A 16,459-nucleotide genomic window follows, 5' to 3' on the forward strand; every position below is an offset into this window, starting at 1 on the left:
GCAAACGTGTTCCTCTTCAAAGAGAAATCGAGAAGAAATTCCATTTTGATCTTCTATAAGGCAAAGCGTCCCTCCTGACCTTTCCCTACTCACAGATTGTTTTATTTCTTGGGTTTCTTAACCTTATTTTCATGCTTTCAAAGGGGGGAGAAGGACAGTTTTGCCTGCAAAGGTTATGCACCTTTATTGGGTATTTTTTTTATTCGTTATTTCGGCCCAAATGCTCTGTAATCCAGCAAATCGCCTATAAAGTGTATTTGCAAAAATGTCAGAGCAGATAATAGAGCCAGATGCGTGACTCTATGGAGGGGAAATCCTCTGCCCTTGTGAATAGTGCTTTTCCTGATCTGACTTTGGAAAGCAACCCTTCTCTGCAGTGGACTGGGGACTGGGATTCCTCAACAATGAATCATCTTCACCTTTTCCTTGTAGTGAATAAGAATAGAAGAGTCAAAACAGAAAGAGGTTATTATAAGTTTTGCCCTGAGGCCAATTAAGACCTTTGCCTCAGGGCTTAATATTTCCTCTTCTGTATCCCCTGAGTGGTTTCAATTGCAATGTTGTTTGAAGGTCACAGAAGTGCTTTTAGATCCCATAGACCTGAAGAGCGCCAGTTTTTTGGCTAGTGTGTTCAGGGAGGGCGTTGGGCAGACAAAGGTATGTTGAGAAACCCCCTCCTTCCTGTTTTCCCCACTCTCTCTCATTCATAATAACCCCCCCACCCCATGCTTTGCCTTTAGTCTAAGGGGGGAACTCCACCAGTGTTGCAAATCTTGGTCATGTTGCAGGCCAGTTTCTCCTTCCTTTTGGACACTTTAAGTGAGGAATTAATGGTTTTGGATAGTTACCCTGATCAAAAAAGCCATCAATTTTTCTAGCTTGGGCTTTTCTCTCCCTGCCCACCCCTGCCCTCACTTCTCAATTTTATTTAAAATCAAATTGGGAAGAAATTGAAGTAAAGAAAAAAATGGAGGGAAATAGACATGCTTATTATTATTATTATTTTTTAATGACTGTTTTTTTCTTTTTTTCACTTAGTTGGCAGGGTAATAACTGCTATGCTTCTGTTCTCCAAGAAAGCATAGCCTTTTGAGTCAGAACTCAAGTATCTAGTGCTCAAAGTGCTGTGATTTCAGTTATATGCTGAAACTTTATTTTTATGCTGAAACTTTAAAGGAGAACTCTAGGGGGCGCCTGGGTGGGTCGGTTTAGTGTCTGCCTTTGGCTTGGGTCCTGGAATCAAGTCCCTCTCCCTGTTCAGTGGGGAGCCTGCTTCTCATTCTCCCTCTCCCTGCTGCTCCCCCTGCTTGTGCTCACGCTCTGTCTCTATCAAATAAATAAAATCTTAAAAAAAAAGAAAAAGAAAAAGAAAACTGGTTAGGTCGAGTTAGATGCCTAAAAACAACATGGTTTGAAAGCCAAACTCTTAATTTCAAATCAATTTTAATTATTCTTTCAGGGAGATTTAGGGAGAGAAATCTTTGATCTTTTGTTTTAAAACTGTATCAACAACAATAGCAAGGTTTCTTGTTTTACTGGAGATAATAGATAGGAATACACATAAATCATGGTCCTTGTCCTGTGGGGAGAGAGACCTGCTTAAGGATGCAGATGCTTGGTATTTCAAGACCGTGCATTGATAAACTATGTGGTTGGATATCCTACAGAATTTCCATTTTACTGTCTCATGAATAAGGAAATGATTTCGATAGATCAATTCCAGACTTGCTTTTGGGACCTTCTGAAGTTCCTTTCTAAGAAATGTTTAGTTCCTTAGGGAACTAAATACACTTAGGTGTATTTTCAAGGACGGAGTTGCTAAGAGAGAACCTTATTATAACTGTGTCCCATGCAATCTTTGGGACATACCCCTAATAAAAAAGTATTCTTTGTTTATTCGGAATTAAAATGTAACTCAGCATCCTGCTTAAGAAAATGAGAAATGTCACCAGCAATGGAACTCCTAGCAGTGGAGAGTGTGAAGTCCACGCCATGGGAAAGGACTTAACACTTTGAAGATTCAGTGTCCTGAGACGTTTCCAGATGGAAACTTGCCTAGACTGTCTGGCAGCCACTGCTTATGGGCAGGGGAAGTAGTCAGGGCAGCGAAACCCTTCATCTGAGAGTTGCTATCTCAAGTCCACTCTTTCTTTCATTCTCAGATTTTGGGCCCATGAGCTTTAATGAGAACCTTTTGGTTAAAGAATGTATAGATTTGCACGGGGCCATAGAGACCATCTATGCCAGTCCCTTTGGGGCCATAGAGACCATCTATGCCAGTCCCTTTATTTCCAGCTAAGGTGTGGAGAACCAGAGATGTGAAGGTCGCCAGAAAATGATAGGATCGCTAGAACTAGAACACATATCTGTGTTTGTTTGGTATTGATTTTACTATCTGGAGGTATGACGGTGAATGAATAGATGTAAAGGAGATGACTTACTTAGAAGGAAATAGTATGGAATCAAATATTAACTCACACTGACTGAGTAGCCTTGGGCTAGGTCAGTGACTTGTTTCTTTTTCTGGAAATGGTTAGTCTTTCTCTCTTAGAGATGTTGTGAAGATTATATGAAATTGTGGGGCGTCCAGTGTGAGCTGGGGCATCCAGTGTGAGCTGGGTGCCCAGTGTGCAGAAGACACCTGATACATATTAGTTGAATAGAAGGAAATATCAGTGGAAATTGTAATTCTTTATTTTAAGGAAGGGAAGGCCAACAGATAAACTTCTGTTAGTCTTTAAACATAGTGTGATTTTGAAAGCATATGAATTAGGAATTGACTAAAACTGAAGCATGAATATTTAAGCAAAAACTTTCATTTAGAATTTTATGACTATGGGGCTTGTAAACACTGGCATAGATTACATATGGAAGTTATAGAAAATTCCATCTTCTGTCTTTATAATATATAGATTTTTATGCCTGGGGTGAGTTAGAAGAGACTCTGTAGGAAGTGAATTAAAAGACTTTAGAAGGTCCTTTTCAACCTTAAGAGAATAAATCATCTTAAATATCTTACCAATTAACTCTACATCATGGTTTGCCAGATGAAATAAACTTCCCTGGCCTATTAAAACATAACTTTTATATAATAAAACAGAAAACTCCAGTGCACAAATGTTTAACTCTGTTATGCAAACCAGTGAACTAGCCAAGAACTCAAAACCCAAAATGGTGGTCCTCTTAAAGCTGGAAATTATTAGGACCGGAGGGGCAAGGCTCCCCTTTTTGATAGTTTTGTCAGTAATGGTTTTTCTCCTAGCAATCACACTCAGCTGCTTTCTTCTGTACAGTTCTGTACCTCTTAAAAGATCCTGTCCCCCAAACTCAACTGTGGACAGAGGTCAGGTAGAAGGGCCCTGCTGGTGGAAGCAAGAGTATGCCCACCTCTAGGATTTCTCTTCATTCTGTTGTTGCAATAGGAAAATCCAGGTTTGAGTTTGGGAGACTTGGAGATTTTTCTAAGAAGAAAAAGGACCTCTGGATTTTTCGATGACATTTATTGTTATTTAATATTGGTTACTACTTTAGAAACAAACCCTGTTTGGGCCAGACTGAGTCCTTGGGATGGCTGAATTTGGCCAGAATTATTGGCTGTCATTTTTTTGACTTCTAAGATTCATGCAGGTGATGTACACGTCCGTATTATATAAAAGGCTTTCATGGTTCTGCAAAGGAAATAGGAAAGTTTTTTGTTTCTTTGAAGAATGTGAAAAATAGTAAGGACCTGGTGTATTGTAGATAAGTATTTAATAAACACATAGTCTTTATGTGCTAGGCACTATTCTGAATGTGCTAAAAACACAGACGTGTTTAACTTAATAATAAGTGCTTATTGAGAGAGAATGACTTAGCAAATAATATGGTTAATATGACATGAAATAGTACAGTAATGCAGTTGTCAGTAGTTAGGGAGATTTATAAGAAAACACCAAATATAAAATCTTCAGAAATGTGCATGGACAAAATGAGTGTTCGTAACTATCTTCAACAAGATTCTTTAATGTTCCTAGTTCTTAGCGTCAGCATTCCATGTTATCCTTGGCATCTAGCATACCATCTGGCACATAGTAGGTGCTCAGGGAATTGTTGAATTCACACTTGTTTCAGATTTGCCTTGGAAAGATACTTGCCTGAAATGTTAAAGTAAAATCCTATATAAACGATGAGGATTTGTTTCCTGGTTGGTGAGGTCTGGAGGGTAGAATTGGAAGAAACGCATGTCAGAAAAATGTTGAAAAATAAGTTTTCTTGACTTCGCCTCAAACGATTGTTTTAGCCTTTCTTAGATGACTTTCACTTAGTTTTATGTGGTCAAAAAGTAAAGGGGTTGGTGAGGAACCCTTGAAACACACTTAAACTAGCCTTGCAAATAAATGCTTGACTTTTATCTGCCCACAAAATTTTTGACAAGTCTCCCATGACCCCGGGGAGGTACGTGGGTAATAAAATCAGCAAAAGCAACATTTTTCTTACTTACCAAACATCAGTCATTGCTTGCCTAGTGGCCATTTTCTGTGCTTATTTAACATCTGTTAACTGTTTTAATGTGGAAACATCTTTTTTTCCCCGTTATTAGCCTCATAATCACTTATTCAGTTACAGGTGGAAAAAAAAAAGGAAATTGGAAAAACAGTGTAACAATTCTAATAATAGCCCAAATTGATTTGGAAAAATGAAGCCCTTTTAGTTTGATCTTTTAAGAATTTCTATAAAGATGATTACCTCTGTTTTGCTATAGTTGGTCTTAAGGTGTACATTATGTAGACAACTTTCTTCTCTTAGACTTAAGCTTTGTAGCCCTATTTCATGTAAACAACATGAAGAGACTGTATTATGAGAGGAAACGGGGAGGCATTGCCACTTTTGGAAAACGAGTCATCTCTGTCTAGAAATAACTTTTTTATTTTAATGCTAAGCAGGATGTGAATGGTGGGGGTTGCCTGTGGTGAAAAAGTTTATCTTGGGTGTTACGTAAGCTTGGTTCTACATCAGGATATAGTTATCAGATGCAAACCAACAGTCATATATTTCCAAACCATTTGCAGGGTTTACCTTGAGAATGGTTTCCGAGGGTGGGGGCTTAGGTTCTGTTGAAGGTTTTTGGTTTGTCACTATTGGAACACTGAAGATAGTCATTGTGGTGCTTCCGCATATCCGTTTTGCGTGACTCCCCCTGTAGAGAAGGCCATGGGAAGGGAGGTGTGATCCTCCAGGTATTTGCACATTGAAGCCACGTGTGCTTTTTTTTTTTTTTAATTCAATTAGCTGCTGGGGATGGCATTGGTGGAATATGTTATCATTTATAGCTTTGCCCCTTTGCTTTTTAGACTAGGTTGTGGTTTTACTCAAGATGTGACTCTCCTATAAATGACGCAGAATGAAATATGAGATATTTGCTGTTTCTGATTTTCTTCAGTCAACATCTGTGCCACTCTACTTCGAGTAGTGTTCCCACTTTCTTATGATTTTCTTTCCCTTGACTTGCCTTACACTTGACTTTGTGAGAATCCAGATCGAGCAAGATACTCCGATTCTGATCGCAGTATTTCCCAGCATTATTGAAACTGGAGGGCTGACTATTTGTCATGTACTTACAAATGAATTTGGATTTCATCCCAGTAAACTTGTTGTAGCATTTAATATTCATGACCTATAGTACTTTAAAACTTTGAACGGCTGCCAACGCGGCTAACCAGATAACACCACAAATAAAGTCGAGGTTCAAAAATATTTTACAATTCAAAAAGTCAGAGATTAATAAGGTATTTTATTTCTGCAGGTTGGCTTCTCTGCTCAGCTGACTTAAGATGATTCTGTATTCTGGGTACAGTTTAGGTTCACGTTGAGTGAAATTTGGAAGCTGACTACTCTTATAAGTCCATGTAATACTTGCATTAGAGTGTTGCTGCTTGAAACAGCGATCTCTTTGCAAGGTATCTTGTTTTGTTGTTAAAGATTCATCTTTGTGCAACACACTGTATTAGGTGCTGTGGGGGGTTCAAAGATGCATTGGCGAAAGTCTGCCCTTAAGGATGTTTTAGAGTCGGCCAGGAAGTTGACAGTAGTCCCTATAAATGCAGAACTGAAATCCAGGCTGGGAAGTAGTAAGGCCAGAAAGGAGGCATGGGGAGTGGTGGGGCAGTTTTGATGGGGGTGGGGATGGGGATGTGTTTTCTGCTGAGAAGATTGGGAAGCACTTTCAGGAGCAGAGACATTTGAGCAAGGCCCCCAAGGGTGGTTCAGATGGAGACCTTTATAATTGGAGAGGTGAGGGAAAGTAGAGAGTAGAGCATGAGCATTGCAGAGGGAGACTCCCAGGGGGTTACCACCACCACTGGGCAGTGGTTTTGCAAATACCCAGAGTGATGCATTTACAGAGGGAAATGAATGGGCAAGGTAGGTTGAGCGAGCCGGTATGTATGATGATGTGGGGACCTCTTAAGGCATTCTTTGGCCCCAATATGTATGATGATGTGGGGACCTTTTAAGGCATTCTGTGGCCCCAACAGTCCGGAGAGACCCTGCTTGGTTTTAAAATGTGCTTGTGCTTGGACTGGTACATGGGAGGAGCTTGAGAACGTCCAGGCTTAGCTTGCCACTGGGGAGACTTTCTTTGTCCTCCCTTGGGAACAGGCCTGAGAGTAGGTCCCTTTGGTGATGAGACTAAGAATCAGATTCAGGAGGTTTATCTCAATCAGGGAAGGTGTTTCCTGCCAGGGTTTCTCTTGTTCTTTAGCATTAAAAAAAAAAAAAAAAAAAAAAAAAGTAGTTATTTTTCGAAGACTAGATTATTTTACTTTTTACTCTATAGCATCTAGCATATCATTACAGACTCCTAATGAGAAAAACAGGGAGTCCCTGAGGGCTTTCTCCTGTGTCCGTCCTTCCAGCGTTGCTCAACGGTGTTCAAACCTTACAGTGAACGGCCACAAGTACAAAATCCCTCTTTGTTTGGTGCTCCTTCTTACAGGAAGACAGAAACATTTTTCAAAATGATCCTTTTTACAATACAGAATAAAATACTCTATCAGCCCTGAATTTCAGCCAGTTACCTCAGTATACCATCAGTGAAAATGACACGCAAATTGGACCTTGTGATGAATAAATAATGAGTCTCGTTGAAATCATCTATGCTGTTCTCATAACACTGTCTGGGATCCGTATTACATCACTCGGCTCAATTTTCGATAACCTGCTGCCTCAGAGGAATCGGATTGAGTGATGGGGAGCTCGTGATTATCTGGTTACTCATACTCAACCCGGTACCATCAATTTCATAGAGAAAACGACGCTGTCTGCGCAAATCTCCACTCCTCTGCCTGGAAGTCCGATTCCTGTCTTAAATACTTGGAACAATGGGAATGCTAATTTAGTGTTGACTTCTCAAATGCAATTTAAGCTACAGAAAGTCAGATTCTAGGAACGCGTAAGAGATTCCTTAGGAGGCGTGATGGGGGTAGGAGGTGGGGTGGCTAAAAAACTGCATATCAAATCAGATTCATTGATAGTTAAGGGTAGTTATGAAATGGGATAGTATGGTAAGCTTTTATGGCGTGAGATGTTTTATTGTTTGCATCCGGTTTCATACCAACTGATGACAGCGTTCCTTTTTTTTTTTTTTTTTTTTTTCGAAAAGCATGCCAAGGAATCAGAAGGGGAGAACAGCCAGGCCAAAGTGTGCAACGATGTGGTGCTGGGAAGGTCAATGTGCCCTTGCTCTCCGGGTTTGTCTTTACAACTCCACGGCACCCAGATGGCTCCTGCATGCTCTGTTGGTCTGATTACAACTCTTGCATCCAGTGAAATAGCATGAATTCAGAATTTAATACATGTTTCCTCCATAATTATGGCCTTGATTAGTGAAGTCAGTGCTTCAGTTCCAAAGGACACTTTCTTTCTCCACATGTTTATTCATTTAATTTCAGGAGAGCAAGTAAAATGCAAAGATTATAATACTTCTCTTTGATATGATAGGGGAACCCACAATGCCTGCAGTTGGTATGTGGTTGTCATTTGGCTCATAATTAATGTAAGATTCAGAGCAAACAGCAGGGACGACTGAGAAAACTGAAGGACATTTACAAACCAATGACTTAGTTTTTAGTAAGAGAAGAAATGGAAGAATGTTTAGAATTTCCACTAAAACAGTGCGAAACATAACTACATACCAAGTACATTTATTTTTTTTTTCATACCAAGTACATTTAATAGAGTTCTTGATTATATGCAGTATCCGTTTGTATTTAGAAACATAGTTTGCAAAAAAAAATAAAAAATAAAAATAAAAAAAGAAACATAGTTTGCGTAAAGATGGAAAATAAAAGTGGAAGCACTTAATATTTTAATTTTGTGAAGTTTAAGTTGTTATCCCTGTTAGTCGTACCAGCCTAGCCTTTTCGAGGACATTATTTTAGTTTTTAACATGTTAACTCTGTCCTCTCCCCTTTAAAAGGGTTTATGTGTATGTGTGTTTGTTGTGTGTCCCATTCGAATAAACTGCGTAAATACCTACTTATATACTGTAGTGAGATTATACCAAGGTTATTCATGAATGATTTGAGTGTATTTCCATAACTTTTATGAAATGGGAGACTCCAAATTGCATAGATCTTTTAATTTCCCCCATTTGAAGTCAGGCAAAAATTTGCCAGTTTTCATGTTCCAATGAGTGTAGCTTCTTTCTTCTTCAGATCTCATGACATCGTGTGATAAAAAGTTAAATAGATCTAATAGCATAAACACAAGTGCTGTTTACTTTGAATAACCACCTGGTGTTCGGCTAATCTTACTCATAGGTGCACTTAGCTGTTGTGGAAAAGCCATAGGACTGGAGCCTTTCAATTGAGATTTAAGTTGCTGTGACCTTGGATCAATGACCAAAAGTCTTGAACATCAGTTACATGGTCTGTAAAATAGGAATGTAATATTTGCCTTGTGAGATCGTTAGGTATGAATAGAGTAAATATACACGTTTCCACCGGGTTCCTTTCCTGTAGGAATATCATGATGGTCATCAGCGTGTCCCTGCGTTTCGGCAGCGTTTCAATAGGAGCACACCTCCTGTCCCTCTGTCCTTGTGCAGAGCACTCAATTAGCATAGTTGTGGCTTTTCTCATGGGATGGGGAGTGGAATGTCAATAAAAAAAAATGGAGCCTTTGCAATCCCTTTCACCACTGCTGACAGCATCAAGAATATTGGGGGGGAAAAAGAATCTTTTTTCAAGGATAATTCTTCTGAGCAGCACAGTCTGCTAATTTGTCTTTTGTTTAGTTGGACTGAAAACAAGTCTATTGAAGTCATTCCTTAAGGTTCCTTCGCTGTTAAGATCTTCCCATCTACTTGTACTTTTATAGCCTGATTTTTTCCCCTTCAGGCTCAGGATGGTGCTGTTGCTTATGTATCTGAAAATGGAGGGGAGACTGGCTTTCGTGTTCTCCCCGCCCCCCCCCCCCCCCCCCCCGGCCCCCCTGCCTGTTGCCTATGTATTTCCTTTAGCCAGGTTTATAGTAAGGAAGATTAGTTCAGTGGCCCCCATAGCTTGCAGCATTTGAGTCTCATTCTTTGAAGAAAGAGGGGAAGCACTGTTATTCCCTAAAGGTGAATGTTAATCTCTTTCTTCGCCCCAGTCTTTTCCAAATCCTGGCAGGCAATATTGGTGCAGCTGATTCCAGGCTCCTGTTATAACAAACCTTTTTCAGGGAAGCGAGGAGGCTGGTTTTTGTGGTTGTTGCTGTTTATTTCCTCACCTCCTAAGGAGGTAATAGAGAGCAAAAGGTTTGTTTTTAGAGCAGTACTGTTCCTGGCTACCAGAAATTTTTGTCAGGTGTTTTAGATGCCTTACTAACATTCAGGCCAAACTATTTTTACAGAAACCTAAATCCTAGTAAGTTCGGTGTGCTGGCGACAAGTCTGTAAAAGGTTAAAAGTGGTTTTGATTTCAGAAAATCCAGCATTTAAAAATCTGCTCTCATTGACGGATGATTACAGGGGTTGTTTGGGTGGGGGGATGGGGACTGTTTATAGATTTTAGGATTCATTTCGTTATGTGTTGCCTTTGAGTAGTCCACACTGGGATGATCATCAGCCTCCCGTGGGGAGAGTGTTTTACACCAGAGATTGTAGCACAGACCTGGAAGCCACCGAATAAGAATCTTCTGGTCAGCTGACTTTTTGTTGTGGAGGCTACAGATTGACCAGGAGCTGGTACAGAGGCGGCAGTTGAAAAACTGCATTTTAAATACTCTCCCTCTGATTTTGACGAAAAGGTAGGCCCAGGACCCACTGCTGAGTCCATTGAGAATCTGATACCCCCATACAATATTATTAGACATTATAAGATTCTTATTAAAATGTAAGGTTTTGTGGCCAGAGAGAGAGGTAGTAGAAACTAGCCTCATGCCAACCCCACTCTTTTCACAAATGTGAGGCCTGCACAAATTAGGCACCAGCTTGGTTGAAAGCAGAGCCTCCTCCCCGGGGTCTGATGCTTTATCACTGTGCACTTTGCCTTCGGTTTGTAGAAACCTGTTACTGAGGAAGCCCTTTTCTGTCGGTTCAGTCTGCAGACTATTAATGGACCCGTGTGCCCATCCCTCCAGTTCACCATTAATTAAGATTCGGCCCTTCTTATTTTACCCTGTGTTCTATTAATAATTCTAGAATACCTTTTTAATTTTTATTTATTCTTTTAAGATTTTATTTATTCATGAGACACACACCGAGAGAGGCAGAGACACTGGCAGAGGGAGAAGCAGGCTCCCCACAGGAAGCCTGATGCGGGACTCTATCCCATGACCCCGGGATCAGGACCAGAGCTGAAGGCAGATGCCCAACAGCTGAGCCACCCAGCTGCCCCTAGAGGACCTTTTGAAATTGAGTTTTTTTGTTGTTGTTTCCCTCCTCCCAGTCCCCTTCTTTTCCGGCCCCTGTGCCCCACCCCCAAGCACCTTCAATTATGTGCTTAAGTATTTGCACGCTGTCATCCTAGGTCTCTAGCTTGATTTAAGCTGGCATTCAAATGGAATATTTACTTTTATAGCTACCAGAATCTTAGAGAGACTAAAAACATAGTATGTTTTTCTTCCTGATTTGTTTAATTGCCTTTACTAACAGCGTGTTACTGTTTGAAGTAGGTTACCACCCCTCAGTAGAGGGATCTTCTCTTTGATGATGAGAAGCCTGAGCTCCCTCTAGAAGTAGAGAATCAAGAAAATATTGGGGTGGCTCTTTGTTGCTACCCTTTTCTTACTCTCCAAGGCACCGTGCACTAATTCAGGAGCAGGGGAAACTTTAGGCAACAGCAGTAGACAGATCAGCTGGGTATGTTGTTATTTACCCTTGTACTTAGTCCAGGACCCTGGTGGGATTTTAAAAATGCCACTGGTCGTAACTTAAAGACACCCAGAGTATCCTTTGACTACACAATATGAGTTTAGTGTCTCAGTGTTGGGTGAAGCGTATTCGAATCGGCGACAACCCTAATCTCAAAAAGTGAGGATAATTCCAAAATGAACATATTTCAGAGATAAAATAGCAAGAAAGGGGAAACTGTAGAGGTGCCAACTGAAAAATGGGCTGGCTGAGTGACAAAAGGGCTGAATTTAAGTTGTCAAAGCAGCAGCCTTAAAGTTTCTGGTTTGGGGACAGGATAATTTGTAGTCTTCGCTTCTCCTGCATTCTGCAGTATAATCTTCTCCAGGGCTGTGCTGACTTCCATATTGTTCAAAGGGGAAGAGAAAGAACCCATTTGAATTCATTAGCTTTCATTTGCATATACCCAGAGCTGGTGGTAATAATGGTAACAACCACCATTTATCAGGGCTTACTGTGTGCTAGCAAAGTGTCTTCTGTGCATTACTTTGTTCATTCTGTGAGAGTAAGTATTATTAATCTCATTTACAGGTAGGGAGACTGAGGTTTATAGAAGCAAAATAATTTTGCCCAAGGAGTCACAGATAGTACCTAGTGGAGAAGAGATCTCATTCCAAACATGACTGCAAGGTGGATGGTCTTCCCATAATACTGTTTTTATACAAGTTTAGCTGAGGTGGAAAAAAAAAATAAGTTTAGCTAAAGTGGAAGATCCAAATAGTATTACGAAAGAAACAACCATTCTCATATGACTTGGCCCTGGGACCAATGCCGCTTCCTTACAATAGCTTTAAATACAAATAATCCGCTCTTCCATATGCAACAGTTAGTTTTACGGGTGCTGAGAATACATAGGTGGATAATATCTTATCCCAGGCCCTAGGAAGTACAAGACATGTATACAGTGATCATGTCACTCTGCACTAAGTGCTAATAGAATTCCATAGAAAGTGCCAGAGAAGCACATGTGTCTGGCATATTTATTCGGCCTGGTTAAGAGCCTGAGAGAGTGACAGAGAAGTTAGTGACATCTCAATAGCTCAGCTCATCCAGAATTTTATTTTGTTTTATTTTTTATTTATTTTTTTATAAGTTAAAATCATTTCATGGTGTGTGTTTCATTTAGGTTCAGAATCAACTTCCATATTTTACCCCCTCATGCCCGGTCATGTGACAAGAAATTTGCTAAATGCCTTTTAATCTTTTCATTTTGTTTTCATTTTTTGATACACAGGTAACTGTTTTCTAGATAATGAGGTGCCATTCTAGAGGTTCAGGTTAAATTAGTGAAGAAAACAGGTGGAACTCCGGCTCTCTTGGAATTTACATTTGTTTTCTAACTTAGCGGCCACGGTTACCCTGTGGGGTCACTCTGTACTCCATTTTACAAGAAGTTGAATGAACTCCCCCAAATTGATCAACATGCAATGAGACTGGATTTCAAAAGCAATGCTAATTCTAAATCCAGATCATTTCCGTGCAGGTCATTGTCTCTCAGTTGAGTTCTCTCAAGTAAAAAGTGGGTTAATTATTTAAGGAATTAGATGAGTAGGACTGATTGTGTGTGTGTGTGTGTGTGTGTGTGTGTGTGTGTGTGTGTGTGTGTGTGTAGTTGGTTTAGAAACCTCCTTAAGACCAAGGACCGGGTACTTCTTTTTCTTTTAGATCCCCTTGTCCCAGCGATCTTGACATTGAGATCTTGGTATTTGGAGCTTGATGCTCAAAATCATATTAGTCTGCAAGGGCATATCATGTCTGCCATGGTCTTGCCCTACATCAGATTTAGGAGAGAGACGTCGTACGTATACATACGCTTTGAGGTTGAACTGGATCCAGTTTGCTTCTGAAGCCCCTATCAACCTCTCCTACCTGCCATGAAGTGCATGGTATTTCTCAAAAGCATGCAAAAAATTATTGGGAGGCAGTTCACATTGAAGTGTTTGGTTTGGCTCTGAATTTCATATTGTCACATCATGGCTAATCAACCACATTAACTTATTTATGTGTCCTTGACAGGCAGCACATTTCTAAAGGCTTTATAAGGGAAAAGATGAGTCTGTGCCATAGAGGTTGTTTTATAATTCAGATAAAAGCTCTATTTCCTGCAAATGTCATTAAAAATATAAAGCAGATTAGATTAACAATGTGATGCCAAGGGTTCCTGTGTGTCTTAGGGGGTTCTCAACTGTACAGGATGTCAGGTCTTGTTTGATGTGGACAGTGGAGACTATGTTTAGAATCTGAGCTTTTTTCCTCTATTTATATTTAAAAAGAAAGCTACAAGTCCCCTAATTTAATACCTAAAACACCTGAGGCCAGATGTGATTCTGATATATTTTTTTAATTATTCAAAATAATAGGACTCATAAATACTGTTTGTGTGACATGGCAATATTTTTTTAAAAGATTTTATTTATTTATTCATGAGAGACAGAGAGAGAGAGAGGCAGAGGGAGAAGCAGGCTCCCTGTGGGGAACCCGATGTCGAACTCGATCCCGGGACTCCAGGAACACGCCCTGGGCCGAAGGCAGCGCTAAACCACTGGGCCACCCAGGGATCCCCAGGGCAGCATTTTGAAGTAAGAAACATTTAGTGTTTCTGAAAGGAAATATGTGAATATAGAATAGAGGAAGGCTATGAGTAAACTCATGTCAATTTAAATCAGGAGTTTTGTTTCTTTTTAACAGGTTTACTGAGATATAATTCACATATCATAAAATTGAACCACTTAAAGTGTACGGTTTATTGTTTTTTGAGTCTGTTCACTGAGTTTCTGCAACTATTACTGTATTCTTAATTACATATTTTGAAATTAAGGGTAATGGACTTTAAGGTACTGTGTTTTTTAAAAAAAGATGTAGGTTTCATTTTTTAGTTTTGAAGTTTGAGACGATCTGTAGAAAAAGTTAAGACCTTAAACCACATGGGTCAGTAAATCTGGTTAAAATCTTACTGAGATCCCTGAATGTTTTCACTGTGTCTTTAATATTGTTTGCATGTCTTATTTATTGTTTAACAAATTGGTAATGAAGTTTGGATAATCGGGGGTATCTTCTTCGGGGTTATGTTTGGGTCACACTGCTTGGATCCTTATTGTGTTTTTCTAAAACTAGGATAAATCATTGGCCCCTACATAAATGCAATTTTCTGGGGTAAGATCTGATGTCAGAATGCCTGGATCCTTATTTTGTTTTGTTTTGTTTTTTTGAACTATGATGAATCATGGGCCCCTACATAAATGCAATTTTCTGGAATAAGAATCTGACGTTAGTATTTGATTGCTTTGTTGGCTGTGTGTTTGGTATATGCAACTCTTGATTCTTGAATGAAGAATGGTGGTTTACAGTGTAAATAGGAATCTGGATACTTCTTATTCCCCATATATTTGCCTCTCAGTGTGTGTTACACATGTCTGACACATGCAGGAGTAATTAGGTTGTGTTTGGTATATATGATTGACTTGTTTTTAGCTTTGACCAGGACTTTTATCAAAGTGTAAAGGTGCTTGTAAAATCTAAAATAACGCCAATTTCCAGTTTCGAGCTTCTTTGGAAAAAAAAGAAAAGAAAATGTATTTTTAGATAAACTAAACACATTTAAAGATGGAACTGAATTTGAAGGTTTTTATCTGTTTTTTAATTTTTTCCCCTTTAAAGTAATGGACATTCTAAAATATGTCCCAGTTTGCTTTCTAGAGGCAAATTCACTTCTGAGCAATTTTAAAAGAGCAATAACATAAACTTAATTATGGGAGAACGATTCTATAAAAATTTAATATGCCATTAAGACATTTGCTGATTTACATCAGATTTATATAAAGGTTGTTTGAACCTACACCTTTGCGTCCAGCTGGTAGCCTTTTTCTAAGTTAATTACACGAAAGCCTCTGAAAAATGTTAGACATTTGAGAGAAGTTGTGATTTCAGAGATAAAGGGAACATGCTGTGAAAAGTATGGCCGTATGGCATAATGACATAAATCCTGCAGTTCTAATCAGGAGGCCTGGGTTCTCACACAGTTTCTGCCACTAGCTAGTTGTGTAATTGTGGACAAGTCATTTAGCTTTTAGCTTCTCCAGTGGTTTTTTCCCCCTAATATGGGAGTTTAGGGGGATGCTTCAAGAAGCGATTATATCATACTATGTTTAATCATGATTTAATGAACAATTTTATTGCTGAGTTTAAGAGAAATTATAGCTTTCTTTGTCCTTGGGATAATCTGACTAGAAAGATGGATTAATTGTGCAGATACTGAGTTCTTCATTCATTCCCATGAACAAAAGATTAGATCCCAAAGTACTTACAATATTGTCTTTTGAAGGCCAAGTATTCACTGCAAACTGAAGTGGGCTGTGTGTTTTATTTCAACTTTGAGAGGAACCTATCTATATTAAAATACATCCACCTCTCTCTTTTATCATGAGGGTATATATTTATCTTTTTCATGGTCTCGTAAACTTAAATTACAGTCAACACTTGATTTTCTGAAATGGAATCTTTCAGAAGTACTACTTTCTTAATTTCTTGCTCTAGTCTACATCATTATTGCCTTATGTCATTTTACATTAACTGTGCCATCATTTTATGCACATAATTAGAAATGGACTCTGACCCTATTTTCTGTGCAAGGAAAATAGCATGTTTTCCTTAAATACCAATGAATTTACCTTTCTCTCAAGGGAAATTTAAAAAAAAAGAAGAAGGGGATCCCTGGGTGGCTCAGCGGTTTGGCGCCTGCCTTTGGCCCAGGGCGCGCGATCCTGGAGACCCGGGATTGAGTCCCACGTCGGGCTCCCGGCACGGAGCCTGCTTCTCCCTCTGCCTGTGTCTCTGCCTCTCTCTCTCTCTCATAAATAAATAAATAAATCTTTAACCAAAAAAATAAAATAAATAAATAAATAAATAAATAAATAAATAAATAAAAAGAAGAAGAACTAAAAGAAATAATATTATAAAGTGTCAAACTATGATATGGACTGAGAACTTCTCATGCTGTATCCTCAGTCTGAAAGGCTGGCAAACATTCAGCGTAAAGGGCAAGGTAGTTAATTATTATTGCTTTGCAGGCCATGTAGACTCTATCAC

General features: G+C 39.3%; 1 protein-coding gene across 3 annotated transcripts in view; it reads left to right on the top strand.

Moving 5' to 3' along the window:
- The window catches only part of LOC119877031 (protein O-mannosyl-transferase TMTC2), a 387,501-nt gene that overhangs the window by 154,676 nt on the left and 216,366 nt on the right, over window positions 1–16,459 (top strand). The window lies entirely within an intron of this gene.

Source organism: Canis lupus, chromosome 15 (assembly GCF_011100685.1).
Source record: "Canis lupus familiaris isolate Mischka breed German Shepherd chromosome 15, alternate assembly UU_Cfam_GSD_1.0, whole genome shotgun sequence".
Classification (NCBI taxonomy): domain Eukaryota; kingdom Metazoa; phylum Chordata; class Mammalia; order Carnivora; family Canidae; genus Canis; species Canis lupus.